The following is a 23,572-nucleotide window of genomic DNA, read 5'->3' as shown; positions in this document are numbered from 1 at the left end:
CAAAATCCTCCCCCCTCTCTCTTATTGGAGAGGGGTATTTATAGGGAGAGAACGTGGGTCCCATCTCTGAAGTGCCGTTGTAATCTTATCTTCTTGTGCTTTGTGCCTATTACGCAGAGGTCTTCCGTATATGTCGCGGCCTGAACTTGAACACGAAGGGTTATCCTCTCTTCTTCCACGAGCTGATCGACACGTGTATATCTCTTTGGTATTTAATGCGGGCAGATGGATGTCTGCTCGTGTCAGACAAGTGTCTCTTTGTCTGGTCACATCTGTGTCAGCCAAACTTCCTCTCGGCCGTTGATCTGGGATCTTCCTCGGGATTGGGTGCGTTAATACCCAAGGGGTATTATCTGGTGCTCCTTTGTGCCATCATACCTCTGTGGTCCTCGGTCCCTGACCGTCAGATCTGTTGACCGATGGCATCTTCTGATGAAATGCCTGCTATCATGTTTCGATGTCTCGCTTCACATGCCTTCCACGTGTCTCTTTCCATACACGTGGAGGATGATGAGAAGTGTACATACAATTTGCCCCTCTTCTTCTAACTTGGTAGTATTTCACAATTTTGAAGAAGAATGGTAGTCCTACACGTTTCCCACTTTGCATTAACTTCTCCCGTAACTGCTCCTTGGTACGAGGAGCAGTTATTGTCTTTTCTAGCTTCATAAATAGGAAAGAGAATGTGAAAAAAAACTTTTATCCTCTTCTTGTCAGTGTTCATTCTCTTCTTGTTTTCTTGTTCTTGTTCTTTAGTCATTTACTATCACCGTCCTTGTGAGGAATATAGCATTCAATTTTCTATTTCTTTCTTCTGCTTCTTCTGTTCTTGATTGTTGCTGCCCCTGCATCCGTCGATACCTCCGATCCTCCTTTCTTCTACTGCAGTTAGTGCTTGTCGTCCTCTTTTATACAGGTCTGGGATTTTCTTATCGGTTGTTCACCATTGTTTTATCTGTATTTTTATTCGTTTGTCTCCTGCTGCTGTGTTCTTGGTTTTGTGATGAAGATCATATATGTCGAAGCATATATGCTTGCCCCTGTTCTTTGTCTACAGCGTCTGTGGGTCTGTGTATGAGTATTATCCCTGGATGGAGTATTTTTTAGTTTCTTAGGGTTTCTCATGTTTATCCGAATGAACCATCAATTATGGGTTTTTTGATCTTTAGTGATCTCCTCGTATTCTTTTCTAAACTTTTTTTGTGTTTCCTTGTAGATATGTCTGATCGTCCGCGGGCTCCTTACCAAACTCCGCCGTCTAGTCCTCCAAGATCCCCTCCGCGTAGAGATCCTGATAGATCTCCACTTGGGGAAGGTATTCACAAGTCTTCGATGTCTGATTCTCGGGGTCATAGGTTTTCGTCTTCCTCCGTTGTGAAGATTATGCCTTCTAAAAAAGGGGATATGCCGAAGGATCCCTCTGGGTCTAGGTATGCTGTTAACCGCGCCTCTTCTCGTCCTCGTGAAGATTCTAGGAGTACGCAGGCTCCTCCTCGTGATGACTCTAGGAGTACGCGGGCTCCTCCTCCTCGTAATGAAGTGGTGGATGCTCCGCCCCTTCGTTCAATGGCTCCTCCTTCAGTGTCTCCGCATAAATCTCTGCCGCCTCCTCCCGCGGTTTCTTCCAAAAGGAAGTACTCCAAGGGTACCATATCGAGAGCTGATCCGTCTACAAATCTTCTTTCTAAAAGGAAAGCTTCGGAATTGGGTCCTACTTCTGATTCCGCAGACGAGGAAGAAACTGTCACCGTGATCAGCAGCATTTTAGTGGGTAAGAAGAAGGTCACTTCAAGCATATTGATCTTGAGATGTTTAAGGAAAAACATGAACTCCAAGATTTTGAGGTTCTCTTCTATGCTCCTGACGATGATATCACTTACGAGCTCCTTGTTAATTATCAGTTTGACGAGTTCCATCTGTTGACTATGGTTGGAGCCTTCGAGGCGGGTCTTATGTTGCCCTTATATAAGTCGGGTGACTCCTTTTATTATTACGTGTTGGGTAATCGCGAAGGCTCTTCTACGAACACTCATAATCGTTCCGTATCACAACTATCTGGGAATTATCTTCGTTCACTGAAGGAATGTTATCTGCAGAGCAAGGGAGAGACTATGATGACCTGCTATGTTCCAAATCCCGCTGAGAGGGAGTGGTACACTCCTCAGAACTTTAACAGTTCTTTTGGGGATGATGTCAATAGCAGAAACCGTAAGCCGTGGAGTGTTAGTCTTCGTAACATTGCTGCTCCCCGTGGTGAAATTCGTCTCTTGAGTGAGGTGAGTGACGCCAAGCCGAAGTATGTTCCTGGTACTGAGGGATCTGCTAACCGGAAGCTCTTTCCTTCTCGTGAAAGGATTAAGCGTGACCATGATTATGAATGGCATGCTACTGTTATTGAGGTAGTTGGTCCTTGGGCTTACGGATGGATTCCGGGTCCACGTGGTTGGCGTCCTTCTGACAATAGCAAGCCTCGTGAAAATCCTCCTGCTCGTTATGGAGATTTCTGTCCTTGGCGTCCTAATTTCGCGGGCATGAACTTTCCTTATGCTCTGGATGTCGTTGATGGAGATGAGGAGGAGGATTCTGGTGCTATCCATTCATCAAATAGTGTTGCTGCTACTGCCAAGGTATAGTTTCTTCTTGTATTCTCCATCCTTTTGCCCCTTTTTCCTTGCTTGAAATAATTTTCATTTTTGAAGTGAGGGAAAAAATGAGTCTTTGTGGGATGTGTACTGGTTTTTAGGTGTCTAAGAAGAAGAAACTTGGACCCAAGCAATCTTCTACTGCGGTTATCAGTGAGGTTGAGGGTAATGGGGAGGTTACGAGTCCCGTAAACCAAGGGTATGGTGAGGATGAAGAAATGTCCAACGGAGAAGAGTGTACTGACACTTCTTACCCTGATGAAGAAGGCGGTAATGAAGAAGAGGTTGCCGCGGATGGTGATGGTGAGGCTGAAGTTGCCGCGGGTAGTGATGGTGAGGCTGAAGTTTCCGCGGTTGGTGATCTTGAAGAAGAAGCTGCCGCGGGTGGTGATGGTGAGGCTGAGGGTAATGTTACCGTCTGTGGTACTGGTGGGAGTGGATCTGCCCCTGCTGGTGATGACATTGTTGGTGTGGGTACTTTTCCCGTGATTTCCCCAGAATTCTCTTTCGGAAGGATATATTCCGCGGGGGAATCCTTCGATGTAACTGCTGCCATGGGTCTTGCCGAGGACTTCTCATTGATTTCCCCACATGATGATTGGGATGTGCTTGGGGACCTTGGAAAAGAATGTACCACTGATCAGCAGGCTGAGAACGCAGGTGGTTGTGCTGAGGTTGGTAATGTCGAGGCTTGCGCGGGTGAGGAGATAACCGCCAAGGGGAATTCTGCGGTTGAGTCTCCTTTCGAGGATTTTCCTTTGTCGCTAATGCCTGAGGGTGAAGATGCCATTTTGGCTTGGCTAAGGAAGAAAAACCTGATGTTCGTCCCCAACCCTGCCCTTGTGGTCACTGGTGAGAAGAATTCCGACGCTTATACTCGTCGAATGATGCAACTGTCTTCTGAAGCCTGCGTTGCTGAGATGTGGGGGAAAGATCTTAGAGCTTCGGAAGCTAATTTATTGGTTGATCCTCCCTCATCTGTTGCTGATATGATGGCCATAGCTGATGGGTACCAGTACGGTTATCCCCAGCAGCGTGTTTGTACTCTTTTTATGATATACGCGCATTGTGTTTTTCGTGATATCTGATTCCTTTGGTATAATAATGTTTGTTGATTGTGACGTAGATGATGAGGAGCGAACATTGTAACCATGTTATATACCAGTTCTTTAAAGCAAAGTCTCTAAAGTTGGAGGCCAAGCTTCGTCATAGGGAAGAGGAGTTGTCTGCACCTGAAGCGGAAATAAATGACCTGAGGGGCCGTCTGAAAGAAAAAGAACAGCTGGGCAATGCTGAGGAGAGCTTCGTTCAGAGCTTGCTATAGTCCGCAATGAGTTAGAGCATACTCGTAGAAGTGTCTCGTCCTTCACAGGTTTGTATTTAATGGATTCTTTACTCCTTGTGATTCCCTATCTGTATTTTGGTGTTCTGTCTGAGTCTCCCCACCCTATCTTCAGTGGGTGGAGTCCCCGAGTTTATATAACTTCGGAAAGAAAGGGAACGACAGAAATCCCGTATTGCAGAGTTAGTGGGTAAGTTGAAGAGTGAAGCCGCAAAGTGGAATGCTCGTGCTGATGAGCACAACGCCTTAACAGCTGAGTGGCGTGAAAAGCGAAAACTGATGGTTGATATGCAAAATAAGTACAATCATGACCGTTGTTTGTTTAATGGTACGCTGCTATGGACGCGTGATAATCTACGTGATGCTCGAGAACATGCTTCAGACTTAGAGGCTAGAGTGCGCTTTTTAGAAGGAGAGTTACAACAGGCTCGTTCTTTCTTAGGCCCTGGGGTTAGGGATAGTATGCTGCGTCTTTCTGAGGAAAGAGATAATGCTAGGGCCGAGGTTGGTGCACTTGCTAAAGCCCTAGCAGCGTCTCGAGCGGATGTTGCTCGCCAAGTGGAGTCTGAAAGAGATCTTGAGATGAATGTGTATCGACTTCATAAAAGGATGGGGGAGGTGAATGATGAAGTCAACCATCTTCGTCACTTGGATTCGATGAAGCAGTTAGATTTAGACTCCAGTCAATTTGCTCTAACGAACCTTCAAACGGATTATGAGAAACTATCCACCGAATATGACTTTCTCGATGAGGCTCGGGACGTAGTTGTCAATGAGTATGAGGAGGCTTCGGATAATTTCGAAGGTATAACCTCGTTTTATCGAGTGTGATTTTGTTATTTCTTCGTTTTAACCCCTTGGTATTTTTTGTTTTCAGCACTCGAGGGACAGCTTCAGGCAACAAATGATGAGCTTAAAAAGACTCCATCTTCCTTAGTGCAGCAGGAAGGACAAACCAATCATTTCAAAGGGTTGGCCGCGTCTAGTGGGGAAGCAGCGGAGATTGCCTCCAAAGAGATGGAACGCCTATCGGTATTGTTGTCTCAAGCCCATCAGCGGACCGCTGTTATCACTTATAAGGCTCGATGTCAGTTGGCTGAAGAGACAAACAAAGTCCTGGATAAGATTGAACTTGGCCTTAAAGTCGAACATGGACTTGTCAAGAACTATCCGCGCCGTCCCCTCCCCGCGCCTTTGCCTGGTTCTTCTGGGCCTTCTTCTGGTAGAAGAGTACCCTCGTCTCGCAGAGACAAACCCGTTGATGGAGCTGTGTCGTCCAAGTAAATTTCTGTTATTAGTCATAGGAAGTTGATCCTCGTTGATTATATAATTTCGGATCATTTTTTGATTTGTTTCCTGTTTTTCTTTATTTGCCGAGTCTTGTAATCAACTCTTTATGAAATGGATCATCCTTTTGGCGTACCTGCGTTGTCAATTCGTCTTTTTATTTTAAAGTACTGTGAAGTGTTAAACTAGAAATAACTGGTTTTGTAAAAAGTTGAGAGTGTTTGAGTGCGACACCGAAGGTAAATACCTTCGTGATCGTCTTGAGACCTGTCACCCCGCTGGCGAACCCTGGGCCAGAGGATTCCCGAACGGTGGGGGCCGAGGCACCGTTCTAGGATATAGAATGCTTAATTGAAAATATTTACATGCACCCATTCCGTCGACCCACTGCCTTAAAATTGGTTGGGTATCTCTTTCTGTCGGGTGCCTTCCCCCTGGTCTTACACTCATAGACACTGATAGGGGAACCCTGAGAGATTGTAGATTAACTACTTTCCCTAATATTGTTAATAAATTTCGTTTACTTGAAGATTCCCCAAAAAGCTTGTTTGATTGATAGGTTGAGGCCTGCTACTCCTCGTCCAGTGATAGAAACATGTAAAGCGGTTACGCTGCCTTCTTCTTCTGGTATTCCCCACGCAGATGCAAAGCTGCGATGTTCCTATGGGTAGTACGGTTTGAGCCATTTAGCATTCCAAGGGTGTCGTAGGACCTCGACTTTCAGATTGCGAAGATAGTAGGAACTGTTTCCCGCAATGTCGTGTATTATAAAAGGTCCTCCCCACGTAGGTGCTAACTTTCCCCATTTCTTCTGTCGTTGATACTGCGGGATTGTTCTTAGCACATACTGCCCCTCTAAAAAATTTCGAAGCTTTACCTTTTTGTTGTACTCCCTTGGTAGTCTCTATTGATAATTTTCCATCTTCTGCAATGCTGTTTCCCTCCTTCCTTCCAGGTCGTCCAGTCTCTCTAACATCATGTCTATTATGAGGTTTTTCTCCCATGCTTCGGTCTTTTTGGTTGGCATGAGGATCTCTGTTGGGATGACTTCTTCAGTTCCATAAGTGAGGAGAAACGGGGATTCCCCAGTGGCAGATCTTCGTGTTGTCCTGTATGCTCATAATACATTGTGTAGTTGTTCACACCATCGCCCCTTGTGTTCGTCTAATTTCTTTTTGAGTATAAGGGCGAAGGTCTTGTTGGTAGCTTTCGCTTGTCCTTTGATTTGAGGGTATATGGGGGTGGAATTGTTTTTCCTTATTTTGAAAGCGTCGAAGAGCATGTCTATGTTTTTCCCCTGTAATTGTTTACCATTATCAGACACGATTTCCGCCGGTATGCCGAACCTGCAAATAATGTTTTGGAATATGAAAGTGAACACGTCCACGTCTCTGATCCTGGCTAAGGCTTTGGCTTCCACCCATTTACTGAAGTAGTCCGTGGCTACTATCAAAAATCGTCTTTTCCTTGATCCTTCGATGAAAGGCCCCACGATATCTATGCCCCATTTTGCGAATGGCCACGGACTATCCACAGAATTCAACGTTGTTGCTGGTGCATGTATCTTTTTGGCAAAACGCTGACATTCTTCACATCGTCGGGACATTCTTGCGGCATCTTGTACCATTGTGGGCCAGTAATATCCTTGCATTTTTGCTTTGTCGGCTAGTGATCTCATGCCGCTATGATTTCCTGCGTCACCATAATGGATGTCGTTTAGAATTCGATGCCCCTCTTTCCTGGATAAGCAGCGTAGTAACGGACCGAGGAAAGATTTTTTGTACAGGATTCCATCCCGAAGGTCATATCTTCCTACTTTAGAGAGTATTTTCCTATTTAGTTTGTGATCCGCGAGTAAGATTCCATCCTTGAGGAATGCATGGATCATCATTCTCCAATCATCTTCGTTGCTGAAATCTTCGTCTTGATTTTCTCTTGAAAGGATATGTTCTTCGTCAAAATCGTCACGGATGTCTTATCCCACCTGATATTCAATATTTTCTTCCACTGTATCTTTATTTGTAGCAAAGGAAAATTGTGTTGCAATCGAGGGTTCGTATACCCTTGTGATTTTGATAGCTTCAATACTATTGTCCTTCAGCATGGATGATATATATGCTAGGGCATCCGCGTGCCTGAGATCCCTTCGGCATAAATGTCGGAATTTGATGTTCGGAATTTGTGATGCCAATGTTTGGACCAAGGCCATGTAAGCTTATAGGGTGTCGTGGTACACATTGTATTCGAGCCCTATTTGTCGTATGACAAGCTGCGAATCACTTGTCAGTCTTACATCGGTTACCCTCATCTCTATTATTAAGCGGAGGGCATGTACGACTGCCTCGTATTCGATGATGTTGTTAGTATGCTCTTTGAATTCTAACCTGAGTGCCTGTACGATCCTTTCTCCAGTTGGGGTGGTGATGACAATGCCTATTCCTGCCCATTCCTTATTTTTGGAACCATCGACGAAGACTTCCCATTGTCTTTGACTCGCGGGTTCGAGGACATCAATTGGATCCTTGCTTTCTTCATCGGCTTCTGGTATTCCCTTAATCTCTTCGTCGTTGTCCATGGGGAGGTCTGCTAAGAAATCCGCCAAAACTTGGGATTTTTGGGAATGTTGAATTTCATGAATGATGTTGAATTGGTCCAGGTGGGTGTTCCACTTGGCTATTCTGCCTGCCTTTCCCGCACTTTTGAGGACTGCTTCCAGTGGTGCTTTGCATGGGACACGGATGAAGTGAGTTAGGAAATAGGCTCTCAGCTTTTGAGTAGCCCACACCAATGCCAGGATAAGTTGTTCGATCTTCGTGTAGTTCCTTTCCGCAGAATTGAGGGTCTTACTGACATAATAGATAGGCTGTTCTATCTTCGTATTGGTTTTGACCAACACTGCGCTAACTGCGTCTTCTGTCGCTGCTATGTACAATGCCAAAACCTCATCAGGATCAGGCTTCTGCAGGATTGGAATTGAAGCCAGGTGTTCTTTGATTTTTTGGAAGGCTTCTTCGCATTCTGCGGTCCATTCAAACTTACTCCATTTTTTGAGAATATTGAAAAAATGTTTGCATTTGTCCGAGGGATACGGGCAATAAATCTGCCCAAGGCTGCTATGGACCCATTGAGCTTCTGCACTTCTTTTAAATTCTTCGGAGATGGCATTTCTACTATCGCCTGAATCTTCGCTGGGTCCACCTCAATGCCCCTTTTTGTTACCAGATATCTGAGGAATTTCCCTGAGGTGACACCGAAAGTGCATTTTTCTGGATTTACTTTCATGTGATGTTTCCTCATTGCTTCGAAGATATCTCTCAGATCCTGGTGGTGATCTTTGCGCAACTTACTTTTGACGAGCATGTCATCAACGTAGACTTCTAAGGTACTACCAATCCATGGCCTGAAGATAGCATCGACCATTCTTTGGTACGTTGCCCCTGCGTTTCGAAGTCCAAAGGGCATTCTAGTGTAGCAATAAAGGCCATGTGGGTGATAGGCACATTTTTGTGTCTTATATAATCTCAATTGTATATATTATTAGTGCTCGATTTTATATTTATTATGGCTTTTTATGTCCCTGTAGGTATTTTGGAGAAATAAGCTTTTGTGGCGAAATTGGATCGAAAAGCGGTTTTTGTGCTCGTGGGAGAAAATTACTATACGGACTCTCATTTTGGATAAGGGGTAACATAATTACTAAGGGGTGACCTATTTCCAGGCAGCTGCTAAAGGGAGAACAGCACAGGATAAGGGGACACCCACCTTCTTCACGTTTCAAATTAGAAATATTGGCGGGAAAAGAGACTTCACGTCTGCAGATTTTGGACGTGAAGCTTTGGGCAGTCTTAAAGAGATTCAACACCGGAGATTGATTGGGCTGGACTTCTCATGGCTATACAAGTTTACTAGAAGCAATTGGATCGATCGAATTGGGCTGGAATGGCCGGAAAAGGGAAACAGAGGTGAATAAGGAAATACGGCTATGTGGATTTGTTTTAGGAAATTCAGAGAGAATAAAGACCTAAAATTTGTTCCAAAGGTACATATTCTATCTAAGTAAGAGTTTGATATAAGTGGGAGAGCTCAGAAACGCGTAAAACAATTTCTGGAAGGAATTATTGCCGTGACTGCCAAGAAAGGAAATAAGAGATTTTGATGCGATTTGGGAAAGATTCAATGACCCTTTTATGTATAAATAGGATGCTTAGGTCCCCTAGAAGAAGGAACAGAGAGGTTTGGGGTCGAGAGGAGAGCTCAGGAGGCGAGAATCAGAGTTGCAGGAAGTTACGTCTCTGCTGCTGGTTCTGCTGCTTCCATTGAAGAGCACGAAGAACACGAAGAACAGACTTCCAAAGACAGTCGTTCTTCTACAATGAAAAGGACAGACGCTTGGCAGTCTTAAAACAACAGAAACAGCACTTCAGTTTTATCGTTCTTTTCTGGACGCCTTCTGTGGGTCGCAGATTCACTGATTTTATTCTTTTCACTCTTTTAATCAACTTTTGGGCTATAAACATGTATTTTGAGCAAGTGATTAATATGAGGAGCTAAACCCCAACACTGGTATGACGGAGGAAGCCCTATTTCACACATGTGGTAATTCTAATAATTCTTTTATGACTATTTGCATTGATTTTTAATCGATTTATGATTTTTATTGAATGGGTGTGATTTTGTTTGATGGTGTATGCTTGGTCTATGTATTTTTGATACATTATGCTTTTGATTTACAATTATTACTTTTCAAAAATCTACTTTTTGGCAAAGAATAAGAGTCCATATTTTTAATATTTGATCTATAATTGATTGGAATTATTATTTGAATTACATGAATGGAATTTGGTGGAATCCTGAGTCAAAGTCTCTCTCGATATTCGTGACAACCTTGTGAATATATTTTTAGTATTTTTATTCTTAGTTCTTAAAACAAACCTTTACACAATCCAAGTTGAACGAACTTTATTACCACTTTTTCTACAACAATTAAAATCACATCAATTTTTGGTGCCGCTGCCGGGGATTTGTATTAGGTTTTAGGTTTTAGGTTTTAGATTTATTTTATTTCTTTTAGAATTTTTGTTCTCTTTTACGCCTTTGGTATTTTTCGATTCTTTTCAGATTTGGAGCGAATCTACAAGGGAAGAAAAAGTGTTATAAAAGGAAAGCATCGCCAAAGAAGGAAAGAAAAGAGGAATCCTAAAGGAATGAAGAAGAAGATTTTGTATATAGTTATTTTGTTTTATTTTTAGAAACTGTAAATAGGGTATTATTTTTGTAATTTTTCTTTTCCTTTTTGGACATTTTTATTTTTGGACTTTTTGGACATTCTTGGACATTATTTTTAAACCCTACGGAAGGGTTAAGATTAAATATAAACTGTTTGCAGGGAAGGACGACAGTTACGATATTGTCTCGGCCCCTCGGGTTCGTACACTGACATCGGAGTCGGTGGCCTGAGTCGACTTCAACGGTTCATCGCCCGTCTGGTACGGGAGGTAAGACTCTATCCACCCCCACCCACGAATCCCCTGTCAGTGGGTTTTATTTTGTGTGACAACTCACACCCCTGCAATAGAATGTCGAACTGGTATCACAATAGCCAATACAACGAATATCCGACTGAGTTTCAAAATGGAAGTTACAATTTTAACCATAGTGTGAATAATGATTGGGAACATCAACCTTTTCAAGGTTACGGCTCATACCATGGTGAGCCCAATTACTATACACACACACACCGGTCATACGAGAAAGAAAATAAGGATTATTATAGTACTAGTTCCTCGTCTTTGGACAATATAATGAAAATGTTGAAAACTAGTCCCTATTATGATCCTTCTGAACCTGTTCTTCCTCTAGAAGAGTCTCTCAAACAATTAACTGAGAATACAAATAGGTTTGTGTTAGAAATGAATAAAAAAAATGCACCTTCTATACACGATACCATAAGGAAGTCATGTGAGTTGACTCAGAAAATGTTGTTAGAGGCCCAGAACAGAACTGCTCAAGATAGTCTTAATTTCCAATATAGTGTTTCCAATAGTACCCTTGAAAATGAGGATAGTTATTTGCATAATCAAGATGCCGAGGTTAGAATTGGTAACACTACTTTTTTAGATGAGGTTCAACCATTTTCATGCTATTATGATGATTATGACGAGGATAGTGTTGATGAAGAATTTGAAATACGTAGGCATAGTGATCAGGAATTTGTTACTCCAAATGAACTTTATGATGATAGTGTTATTTCTGGTTCAGATCCCGATAATTTTAATGATTATTCACCTATTCAAAAGGACGAGGATTTGACTAGAGATACCCCCGTTTTAGACGATGTAGTATTTCCTTTTGATTACGAAGCCGATAATGGTTTGGAGGAACGAGTTTTTTATGAGAATATTGTTTTAGAGTCTAGCGATTTAGAAACATTAGTTCTTAGACAAAGAAAGTGAACTCGTAGAGATGAGTGAGGATGAACCATACTTAGAAGAATCAATTGACCATTTTCAGGAATCTAATGACCTTGAAATTAGGGACGTTGTGACTAGTCTTTCTAGAGACACTGAAAACTCTAAGTTTGGGGGTGATTATCATTCTCCATGTGCTTTAACTATTAGAAAGGTCTCTGACTTGGGACTTGACATATGTGCCTCAACCATTTTACAAGATTATCTTCATATACGTTTTCCTGAACCTAGTGATGTCCATAAGGAAGTTCAGTTGTTAGAAACCCATCCTCTGGTTGATGTGGTTTACCCAGGCTATGATATCCAGATTGACTTTGTTTTCCCACCAAATATTTTTCATCCAATTGTGGGAACGTATAAATTTCCGATGCGTCAATTATTTAGTTTTGAGACTAAACCTAATTACTTTAAGAGATTAGGGTCGATACATTTGCTTAAGACTGACCACCAGTTTCATCATGGTCGATTGTGTGAATCAAAACTGATTGACTTTAAGGATCCTCAATTATTCAGGTTATTATTTTCGGAAATGCTTTTCTGCACTCCATTCACAGCACTACTCACCACTCAAATCCAAGTGTCCCAATAATACTGGTCAAGGCTATTCAACCATGACCCACCTGCTTACCAAAAATGTTTTTAACTCCCAAAATCAAGGGTCTAGATGTGGGTGAGTGGCAATTAGTGCTGTGACAAGTGAGTGGAATAGCAATTCCGTTATTATTATGTGCTTTTAAATTTTTACTTGAGTTTCTTCAGACTCTAATACCTAAACCGGATCTTAGCTTTGAGGAATTCCAACCCATGAAAATATTTTATTTGGACCCAGTTATAGAACCTGAACCTGAACCACAGCTAGATGTAGTTGTCTTAAACAGGAAACTAGACAAGGGTGCGCTTTATTTGTTAATTTTCTTGGCAGGTTGCAGATTCCTTTTATTTGTGATAGCTCTATTTGGTTTTGATGACCCACAGAAATTTCGGCTATTACTTTATGATTTTATGAGGTGACTAATCCTTTCTTAGTCTGGCTGAAGACTTTAAACTTAGTACTTCTTGGGAGGTAACCCAACATTCATGCGACACGGTAATACCTTTCCTTATCTCTTTTGCTTCAAATGGTAACAGTTTCTCCTTGTTCATGCTTTTAATTTCATCTTTAGAACATTGAAGACAATGTTAGATTTAAGTTTGGGGGTATGGGAGAAACTTTTTAGTTGCAGTATGAATAAATAAACTCCAGATCTTAGAAATTTATGCCTATTGAGGATTGCACTAACTAATCTAAGTGGATGGAAGCATTTTGATTGTAGGAGTTGAGGAACCAATCTGATTAGATGGCAACATCTAGAAGAGTCTATTCATAAAAGCACAGAGCTCAGTTGTTAGAAATAACATGATAGTTTCACCATATCTCGTTGAGTCCTTTTCACTTCTATTTTTATTTTATTTTGTTTTGAAACTATGTTTCTCTAAGTGATAGGTGGGGCCCACGATTCAAGTTGTTACCAATGCTAGATTGAATTAGAGTGATTGAGATACCATGAAAAAAAAAGTTGAAAAAGAAAAAAAATAAAAAAATAAAATTGAGACCAGACCATTTGACCAAAAGGAATAAATTCAATAAAGTCGACCACTGGTACCCTTGTATATGCCAGTTGTGTTGACCTAGAGTTAGGTTATCGATCACTGGTTCCCTTGTATATGCCAGTGTGTTGATATTAGTCAGACTAATATCTCAATCCATTAGGATAGGTTCATTTTCGCGGAGGCCTTCAGACAGATATGGGAAACGCCGTTCACTTAGTAAACATCAAAACCATCTATGTTTTTCTATATCCATCTTCTTGATCTATCCATGTGATTAGTTTTGACTCCGAATATGATGTCCATAGTGAAACTATCTGAGTAGGGATCTGTCACTTATTATGAATTTTAGTATGCTTGAGTGCAAACTCGTGTACATCAATTGGAATTTCGCATCAGGGTACTTCCTCCTGTAGTCAATAAGTATGCCAACCAAGGAGATTCTTTAGTGCCTTCCAAGGTTTGTTGTAGATAGCTAGGGTCTGGAGTAGTAAAGGTTTTGTGGGTATATCTCTAGTAAGACCTCCCGAGACTATAACTCGGCCACTAGGGACACCTAGGGGTTTAAAGGCTTATTGCATACGCTAAATGCAATCGACGATGCCTGCGACAGTGAGTTAGGATTTTATTTTCTATTTAATTTGCTCGAGGACTAGCAAATAATAAGTTTGGGGGTATTTGATAGGCACATTTTTGTGTCTTATATAATCTCAGTTGTATATATTATTAGTGCTCGATTTTATATTTATTATGGATTTTTTGTCCCTGTAGGTATTTTGGAGAAATAAGCTTTTGTGGCGAAATTGGCTCGAAAAGCGGTTTTTGTGCTCGTGGGAGAAAATTACTATACGGACTCTCATTTTGGATAAGGGGTAACCTAATTACTAAGGGGTGACCTATTTCCAGGCAGCTACTAAAGGGAGAACAGCACAGGATAAGGGGACGCCCACCTTCTCCACGTTTCAAATTAGAAATATTGGCGGGAAAAGAGACTTCACGTCTGCAGATTTTGGACGTGAAGATTTGGGAAGTTTTAAAGAGATTCAACACCGGAAATTGATTGGGCTGGACTTCTCATGGCTATACAAGTTTACTAGAAGCAATTGGATCGATCGAATTGGGCTGGAATGGCCGGAAAAGGGAAACAGAGGTGAATAAGGAAATACGGATATGTGGATTTGTATTAGGAAAATCAGAGAGAATAAAGACCTAAAATTCGTTCCAAAGGTACATATTCTATCTAAGGAAGAGTTTGATATAAGTGGGAGAGCTTAGAAACGCGTAAAACAATTTCTGGAAGGAATTATTGCCGTGACTGCCAAGGAAGGAAAGAAGAGATTTTGATGCGATTCGGGAAAGATTCAATGACCCTTTTGTATATAAATAGGATGCTTAGGTCCCCTAGAAGAAGGAACATAGAGGTTTGGGGTCGAGAGGAGAGATCAGGAGGCGAGAATCAGAGTTGCAGGAAGTTACGTCTCTGCTGCTGCTGCTGCCATTGAAGAGCACGAAGAACACGAAGAACAGACTTCCAAAGACAGTCGTTCTTCTACAGTGAAAAGGACAGACGCTTGACAGTCTTAAAACAACAGAAACATCACTTCAGTTTTATCGTTCTTTTCTGGACGCCTTCTGTGGGTCGCAGATTCACTGATTTTATTCTTTTCACTCTTTTAATCAACTTTTGGGCCATAAACATGTATTTTGAGCAAGTGATTAATATGAGGAGCTAAACCCCAACATTGGGATGACGGAGGAATCTCTATTTCACGCATGTGGTAATTCTAATAATTCTTTTATGACTATTTGCATTGATTTTTAATCGATTTATGATTTTTATTGAATGGGTGTGATTTCGTTTGATGGTGTATGCTTGGTCTATGTATTTTTGATACATCATGCTTTTGATTTACAATCATTACTTTTCAAAAATCTACTTTTTGGCAAAGAATAAGAGTCCATATTTTTAATATTTGATCTATAATTGATTGGAATTATTATTTGAATCACATGAATGGAATTTGGTGGAATCCTGAGTCTCAGTCTCTCTCGATATTCGTGACAACCTTGTGAATATATTTTTAGTATTTTTATTCTTAGTTCTTAAAACAAACCTTTACACAATCCGAGTTGAACGAACTTTATTACCACTTTTTCTAAAACAATTAAAATCACATCAGTGGGGTGTAGAATGTTGTGTGTAGTTGATCTTCTTCTTCCAGGGCTACTTGGTTGTAACCAGAATATCCATCCATGAATGACAGCTCTTCGTATCCTTCCACTTCTTCAACCAGCTGATCTATGCTTGGCAGGGGATAGCTGTCCTTTGGACATGCCTTGTTGAGGTTAGTAAAGTCGATGCATATCCTAACCCCTCCATTTTTCTTAGGAACAATGACCATGTTGGAGATCCATGTAGGGTACTTGACTTCCTTGATGAACCCTGCTTCTAGTAGTTTCCAAAGTTCTTTTTCCACTGCCTTATGATACTCCGGTGCAACTTTTCTTATTTTCTGCCTGAAAGGTGGCGTGCCTGGTTTGATGCGCAGCTCGTGTTGGATTATTTTCGGATCAATCCCCGGCATATCTCCTAGCTTCCAGGCGAATACATCCGCGTATTCTTTAAGTAATTTGGTTAAGGAATCTTCTCTTCTTTCGTCCATTATGGTCCCTACTTTGATCATCTTCGGGTTTTCTTCCGTTCCTATGTTGATTTCTTTTACGGGCTCTACTGGTGTGAACAACGGCTTCGGATCCCCGAGGACTGGGACGTTGTTTGATTGCTATTTGGTATGTTTTTGTCCTTCGTTGGCTGCTGAAGTACCTGTCTCGGTGTTTAGGACATTATCATCTTTTGTCAAACCCCTCCCTGTGGTTTCCTTGAGGAACTGGTCTACGGCCTTTTCTTTTGCAGCTTCTTTATTTTCAACTCTTCGGGTTTTTCGCAGGTCTTCTTGTTCGCTGTTGATACGATCCTGAGTGGTTTGGCACTCCTTCGTAGAGACCCGATCTTCCTTGATTTCCATCACTCCCTCAGGTGTAGGGAATCTGAGATATTGGTAGTAATATGCCGCCACTCCTTTGAGTTTATGTAACCACTTTCGTCCAATAATGGCGTTATAGGGGGATGGGGCGTCAACCACGCTGAATCGTGTTTCTACTTTCATGGGTCCGGCGTTAACCTGCAACCCGATGTCTCCTAATGGCTTTGTGGGTGCTCCATTGAATCCGTAGATGGTGTAATAAGAGGTCATTAGTTGTTCATCATGGAGCTTCATCCGTTTGAATGCGTCGTAGAATAGAACGTTCACTGAGCTTCCCCCGTCTATGAGGATCTTTTTGAGGTTACATCCAGCCACTGGTAGCGTTAGGACCAAGGGATCGTTATGATCTTCCATATCTTCTTCGATATCTTCAGCATCAAAGATAATAGGTGCGTCCATCCACTCTTCGTGTTCGTCCACCTCTACACCATCAATCTTATATAATTCGTAGTGGTCTTCGAACTGCTTTCGTAGCCTCTTTCCTATCTGCGCTGTAAGGGAGGGCCCCGCGGCTTCGGAACACGAGATGGTGTTGATTTTGCGGTTTCCCTCTGGAAGTTGGACTGGCTTGGTCCATTTGGATCTATCCTCGGCGACCTCCTTTCGTATGTAATGTTTGAGTTCGCCAGCATCAATCAGTTTTTGGATCATTATTTTGAGGTTTTTGCATTTCTCGGTCTGGTGTCCATTGAAGCAATGATATTCACAGTAATCTTTAGACTTCTCGGTTCTTGGGGGCTGTTTTCCCTTAGACCACGGCCACTCCAAATTTTCTCTTCCTTTGATCTCTCGCAAGATCCGAGCATAGCTAGCATTGAGCTTCGTGTAAACTTGATCTTCGAATTTTCGATCGTCTTTTCGCCGTTCATCTCTTCGTTCCTTCCTATCTTCGTGAGGCCGTTCCACTGAGCTATTTATTTTGGCCCCATTGGTTTGTTCTGTGGAATTGGTACGGTGAGACCTCTGCGTGTGTGCCCTCGGGTTCTCACGCTGGATTTATTCAAGATGAGCGTACTTTTCAATAATTATTCGAAGATATCCTTCTGTCTTAGGCACGCTTCCATGAATCTCGACAAATAGTGGACTCATTCGGTCTAATCCCCACTTGTAGCAGTTGATACTTACTACTGGGTCCACACTCCCTATGGCTTGGCAGATTTTGTGCCATCTATTAGTGTATTCCCTCGTGTTTTCCTTGTAGACAATTGCCAGAGAAAAAATCTTATCCATTCCCGTGTTGACAGCTTTGTTGTACATGTATGTCCTCATAAAATTCTCTGCGAGTTTATCGTAGGAGTTGATGGAATCAGGTGGTAGGTTGTCAAACCAAGACAAAGCCGATCCCTTCAGACTTGAAGGGAAATATCTACAGAGGACGGCGTCGTTCTGACTCCATCGGGCTAAGATACTGTTATAATACCGGATATGTGCCGCGGGATCACTGGATCCGTCGTAGCATTCAAAATTTGGGATAGGGCACTTTAATGGAATGGTGGTATTTGCCAGGCGATGAGTTAGGGGAGTGGAGTTAGCTTCTTTCATCACCTCTTCAAGCCTTCCTCCGCCTTGTCTGGCTTTTAACTGTTTGATCTTAGCCATCATATCATCACGCAGCTCCTCCATTGCGCGGTAATATCCCATGTTCTCATGCTCAGTTGAGAGTTTCTTTTTTCGATCTTCGATGTAATAATAGTCTAACTCTTCGGTGGCATATTCCGGATCTGATGCGCTGCTTCCCCTGGAGTCAGTTGCTAGGACGACCCTTCGGTCTCGATTGGGCTCTGACGCTTTAGAATTTTCTTCGTCCAATTGTTGGCTAGTCTTCATGCTTTGGGCAATCTTATCTTTCAAGTCTTGGTTCTCCCTGGCCAGAAGAGCTACGGCATCTGCGTAGACCTGCTGGCTCTTTTTCAATTCTTCGAGCTCTACTATCATTCGGTGGGATTGGTTTGATCCCTGATTGGGAGTTCCGGCGGGTACCCCTACGGATACAGTTCCCCTTTCGTCTACAGTGTGTATTAAGGGTGGTCGAGGATCAGCTTCAATCGTTGATATCTCCAAGTTTGGTCCCCTCGGTTGAGTTTCCGCCCGTGGTCCTAAAAGCACTGGTATGGTTTGATTCTGACCGTTGGTTGATGGCATTACGAAGATTGGTGGATGTGCGGGCTGATGCGTCATGGATTCTTCTACCCCCTCTTTTTGTTGATGGATTTGGCTTGGGACCCAAGTCTTGTTAGCTTCCGCGGACTGGGGGGCCGCAACAGTCTTCGTGGCTGCTGCTTTGAGGGCCGCGGATGCTATGGTGTTAGTGTTCATAGGTGAAGTGATTTACGCAGCATCCTGCCTCTGAGCAGTTTTTTTAGCTTTGTCTCCTTTATGCTTGCTTCGGGTCATGACCGAGGTAACCCTCGGTGTCTCCTTTGATGAGGCTTTGGTTTTTCCTGCCTATAGTATCTTCTCCATGTTTAATCCTTTCCTGCATAGGGAAATAAATAAGGATAGCCAAATATATCCACGAGGATAGGGTTAGCGCCAATCGTACCCGCAAGACTATTGGAATAGAAGGAAATGAGTTGCCCAAGGGCCCTTAATAGAAGAGAAATGCAAAGATTTCATGGGTCTAGTTTTTGAAATACGAATCTTTTAATAAATGATCATGAATCTTGTTTTCCGACTACTTTTGAAAAGAACTCTTGAAAAGGCAGATCTGTCACGAGGACCCACGAATCTGGATTATTAAGTCTTAGTTGGAGAAAACACCTCAAGTGCAAATCGGTGATAGATAGCCGCGGGTTTGTCTGCTTTGAAATGGTGTTTTTGAAAATGAAGAACATCAACCCAAAAAAATAAAAAAGGTTTTGAAGGCACGCTGAACCCAGAAAAGGGCACAACCATAGTGTGCGTTTTATGGTGCAATCACAGGATAAGATAAATCTTTTACCGGGACAGAGTCCCTGTTTCTAGCGCCAAATTGTGAACACATAAATCACAAACAAGTGTTCACAAACAATATTCACATACGTCCTAATTCTAGAATCGTACATCGTATACGTAATGGGATGATTATATCGATTCATAGACTCAAAGCCTTCGGGCTTGTCATTGTATAGTCGAATATTATCATAAATAATGCTCGTGCAAGGAAATAAATCATGAAACAAGTATAAATACAATGCATATGAAGTATAACGCAGAATGTAAGATGCAGAAATGCGAATGAGACAGATTTACGTGGTTCGGCACTAAGGCCTACGTCCACGGGGTTTGGTGTTTCACTATGTACTGAATGGTTACAAAGATAGTCGGATGACTTTAGAATATACATGGGTCTGCGGAAGTAAATGGATTACTTACTCTTCCTATTTCTCTCTCCTATATTCTCCTCTAATTGCTCTCCAAAAATCCTCCCCCCTCTCTCTTATTGGAGAGGGGTATTTATAGGGAGAGAACGTGGGTCCCATCTCTGAAGTGCCGTTATAATCTTATCTTCATGTGCTTTGTGCCTATTACGCAGAGGTCTTCGGTATATGCCGCAGCCTGAACTTGAACACGAAGGGTTATCCTCGCTTCTTCCACGAGCTGATCGACACGTGTATATCTCTTTGGTATTTAATGCGGGCAGATGGATGTCTTCTCGTGTCATACAAGTGTCTCTTTGTCTGGTCACATCTGTGTCAGCCAAACTTCCTCTCGGCCGTTGATCTGGGATCTTCCTCGGGATTGGGTGCGTTAATACCCAAGGGGTATTATCTGGTGCTCCTCTGTGCCATCATACCTCTGTGGTCCTCGGTCTCTGATCGTCAGATCTGTTGACCGATGACATCTTCTGATGAAATTCCTGCTATCATGTTTCGATGTCTCGCTTCACATGCCTTCCACGTGTCTCTTTCCATACACGTGGAGGATGATGAGAAGTGTACATACATTAGTAAAGCTGGTTTGACTGAGAGATTTGAATTATTCATCTGTGGACGTGAACTTGCCAATGCGTTCTCTGAGTTGACAGATCCTTCGGATCAGGTAATTATATATTCATGGAGACATAATAGATGTTTTCTTTCATTGATACCTTTTATTTTTCTGGCCAAAATGGATTCTGATGTCAAGATCTTTAATACCTTGTTTAAATAGGTTTTTATTTACGAGTATGCTGATTTTTATTTTATGGCAGCGAGAACGCTTAGGAAAACAAGTGAAGCAGCATAATGAGATGAGAGAAGCAAGTGGTTTACATACCGTTTCTGCAGAAGAAAGAGAAAAGAAAAATGATAAATCTTACGAAGTTACTCTAGAAGAAGATTTTCTGACAGCTTTGGAATATTGGAACGCCACCCGCTTTTGGAATGGACTGTATTCCATTTATTGTATACTGGCTATGGTGTATGTGCTAACTTTGTTGAAAAAACGGGGGTCTAACAACCACATCAAATATTTCGTTTAGGCAATCTGTATGGACTAACTCCAATATATTTCCAAAAGAATCAACTAGATAGTCAGACTCAATCAAGGAAAATACATCCAAGAGTTATATCTCAATTTCTCAAATCAATCTACAATCAAACAGATAGAAATTTGTGAGCCGGATTAATATGAGAAATAACTTGGATGGTACCAAAGACCAATATTCAAGCGTCAATCAATTTCAATCAATAACCAAAGGTTGGATTCACTAATTGATTGAACTACGCACAACCTGTGATATTTCAATTATATAGAAAATATAATGCGGAAAAGAAATAACACAGACACCAGAAGTTTTTTTAGCGAGGAAACCGCAAATGCAGAAAAACCCCGGGACCTAGTCCATATTTGAACACCACACTGTATTAAACCGCTACATACTCTATCCTACTACAAGTTAACTTCGCACTGGAATGTAGTTGAGCCCTAACCAATCTCACACTGATTAAGGTACAGTCGTGTTCCTTATGCCTCTGAATCCCAGAAGGACTCTACGCACTTGATTCCCTTAGCTGACCTCACTCACAACTAAGAGTTGCAACGACCCAAAGTCGAATACTTGATAAACAAATCTGTCTCACACAGAAAAGTCTATTGAATAGATAAATCCACTAGTACAAACCTTTACATAGGCCACGTTTCAGTCTATTTGCGTGGTTAATTGTCATAGGTATGACTATAGCCACGTTTTGTGCTACCCTGTAGCCATAGTGCACCATTTGGTCATGGGTTCAAGCCTAAACCCATCAACTGTAGCCATCGTGCAACGTTTGGTCATCAGTTTCAGTTTAAACCCACTATATGTAGTCGTAGATACGTATGTGGCACACTAAGCAATTATGTATGTGTCGAATGTGTAGGATGGTAATAGACACACTTATTAATCTGTGACGGAAAGAGAATTTATTTAGCCACTTTAAAAAAAAGTTATGTGTCCAAAATGTAGTGTCCGTTAGACATGTCTATATCAAACGACAACATCTTCGCAGAATAAATTAAACGATAAAATATTGATAAAATTCTTTATCCGAACATTCATTCACTGATCCCATGCTTAAAAAAAAAATCCAGTAAAACCAAGAATCATGGAAATCCACTATAATTCTAAGGGGAAAAAAAATTGTACTAGTAAACTGAAGATAATGAGCATCTCACTATCCTAGTTACTGCAAGACAACATTTACTTCTCCGCATTCCAAAACAAATCCACTATCTAGTAAATTGAAGATAGTGAGCATCTCATTATACTAGTTACTGCAAGACAACATTTATTTCTACGCATTCCAAAAGAATTAGGATAAGGTGACAATAGCAGTTACAAAATCTTGCTCTATACAGTGCCAACCAATGAAAACAAAACACAATAGCATTGGAGAAAAACTTCAAAATAAGGAAAGAGAGCAATCCAAAGTAAATCTTTAATAAACTATCTGAAACCTATCAGAATTTTATCATCATAGTAAAACTTAAGCAGTAGCAACTCAAGCAGTAGCGGATCCTTGCTGCAAGACGTTCCCTTGCCTCTTTGATGATGATTAACTTGATACCCTTTCGCTTGGGTAGGGTCACCCATGTCTTTGACCCCTTACCATTGTTGAAGACATTTGCCAAACAGGTGGAAAATTCATGACCGGTGTTATCCTGGATGTGAAGGGTATCAAAACTTCCCTTATGATTTTCTCTATTCTTTAATGACACCAACACAGTATCTGTTTCTTCCTCCAGTGACCATGACAACGATGTCAATGTCAAATTTGATGAAATTAATCCTGTTGATCTCAAGATCAAGCCTGATGGTATCGTTAGCCTTGACAAGGGGATTTGGGTAGCGGATAGTGTGACCATCAAATGTGTTGATGTATGGGATACCCTTTGTTCTAAAATGCACATTAGGGACCTTGCAAGCGTGAACTGCAACAGTAAAATGTTTTGTGAACCACATTTTCTTAGTGAAATTTAAGTCTATAACTCCCAGAAGACAACTTTTTTTAAAACTAAGCACATCTAGAGAGTGTTGATTAGGCTACAAAATAAAAGGTTTAATTATACCCCGTACGGCTGTGTAAACAACAAAACATAAAGACTGACCTTGGCCTCTTCATCCTTGATTGAGTGGAGTCTAAAATGACCCTTGGTGTTGTAAAGGAGATGGAAGTTCTCATTTGTCTTGGGAATTGACATGACATCTGAAAAATAGGAATCACGTTTTGTTAACTGAGAATAAAAAATCGGCTATGCAATGTCTTGGGAAATCATTACATAAGCATACAACGAAACATGAACTAGTTGTTGATTCCATCAATAATGATCGTGGGTTCTTAATATTTTTGTAGGTAAGTTATCGTGGGTTCTTTATCATTCCTCCAAAAGGGTATGTCTTGTATGTTCTGACCTTGCCATTAACAAGAATATGCCTTTGCATCAAGATAGCAAAAACTTCAGGGTATGTAAGAGCATAATTCAACCTATTTCGCAGAATAAGAATCAAAATAGTGAGCATCTCACTGTAATCTTGTTGTAGGAAAGAAGTTTTTCCATGAATCTTCTTTTTCTTAGATATTGGTGGAGAACTGGAAGATCGCATAGCTAGACGAGTCAATATCCCCAGTTATTGCAGCATTGGCATCTAACTGCTGCATGTAGGGTTTCACTATGATTACATTATCCCGTGGAAGACAGTGAGTCTCTCTTCCTACCAGCGTAATTCTTGCAGTCCATGCATTTTCAGAATAGAGAATGTTG

General features: G+C 41.5%; 2 pseudogenes; one reads left to right on the top strand and one right to left on the bottom strand.

The window, feature by feature from the left end:
* The window catches only part of LOC113316064, a 57,277-nt pseudogene that overhangs the window by 27,777 nt on the left and 5,928 nt on the right, over positions 1 to 23,572 (top strand).
* Positions 22,239 to 23,267, bottom strand: LOC113319414 (annotated as a pseudogene).

The sequence above is a fragment of the Papaver somniferum genome, chromosome 10, assembly GCF_003573695.1.
Source record: "Papaver somniferum cultivar HN1 chromosome 10, ASM357369v1, whole genome shotgun sequence".
Classification (NCBI taxonomy): Eukaryota; Viridiplantae; Streptophyta; class Magnoliopsida; order Ranunculales; family Papaveraceae; genus Papaver; species Papaver somniferum.
Note: the sequence above shows the minus strand (reverse complement) of the source record. Positions and strands in the feature narration are given on the sequence as shown.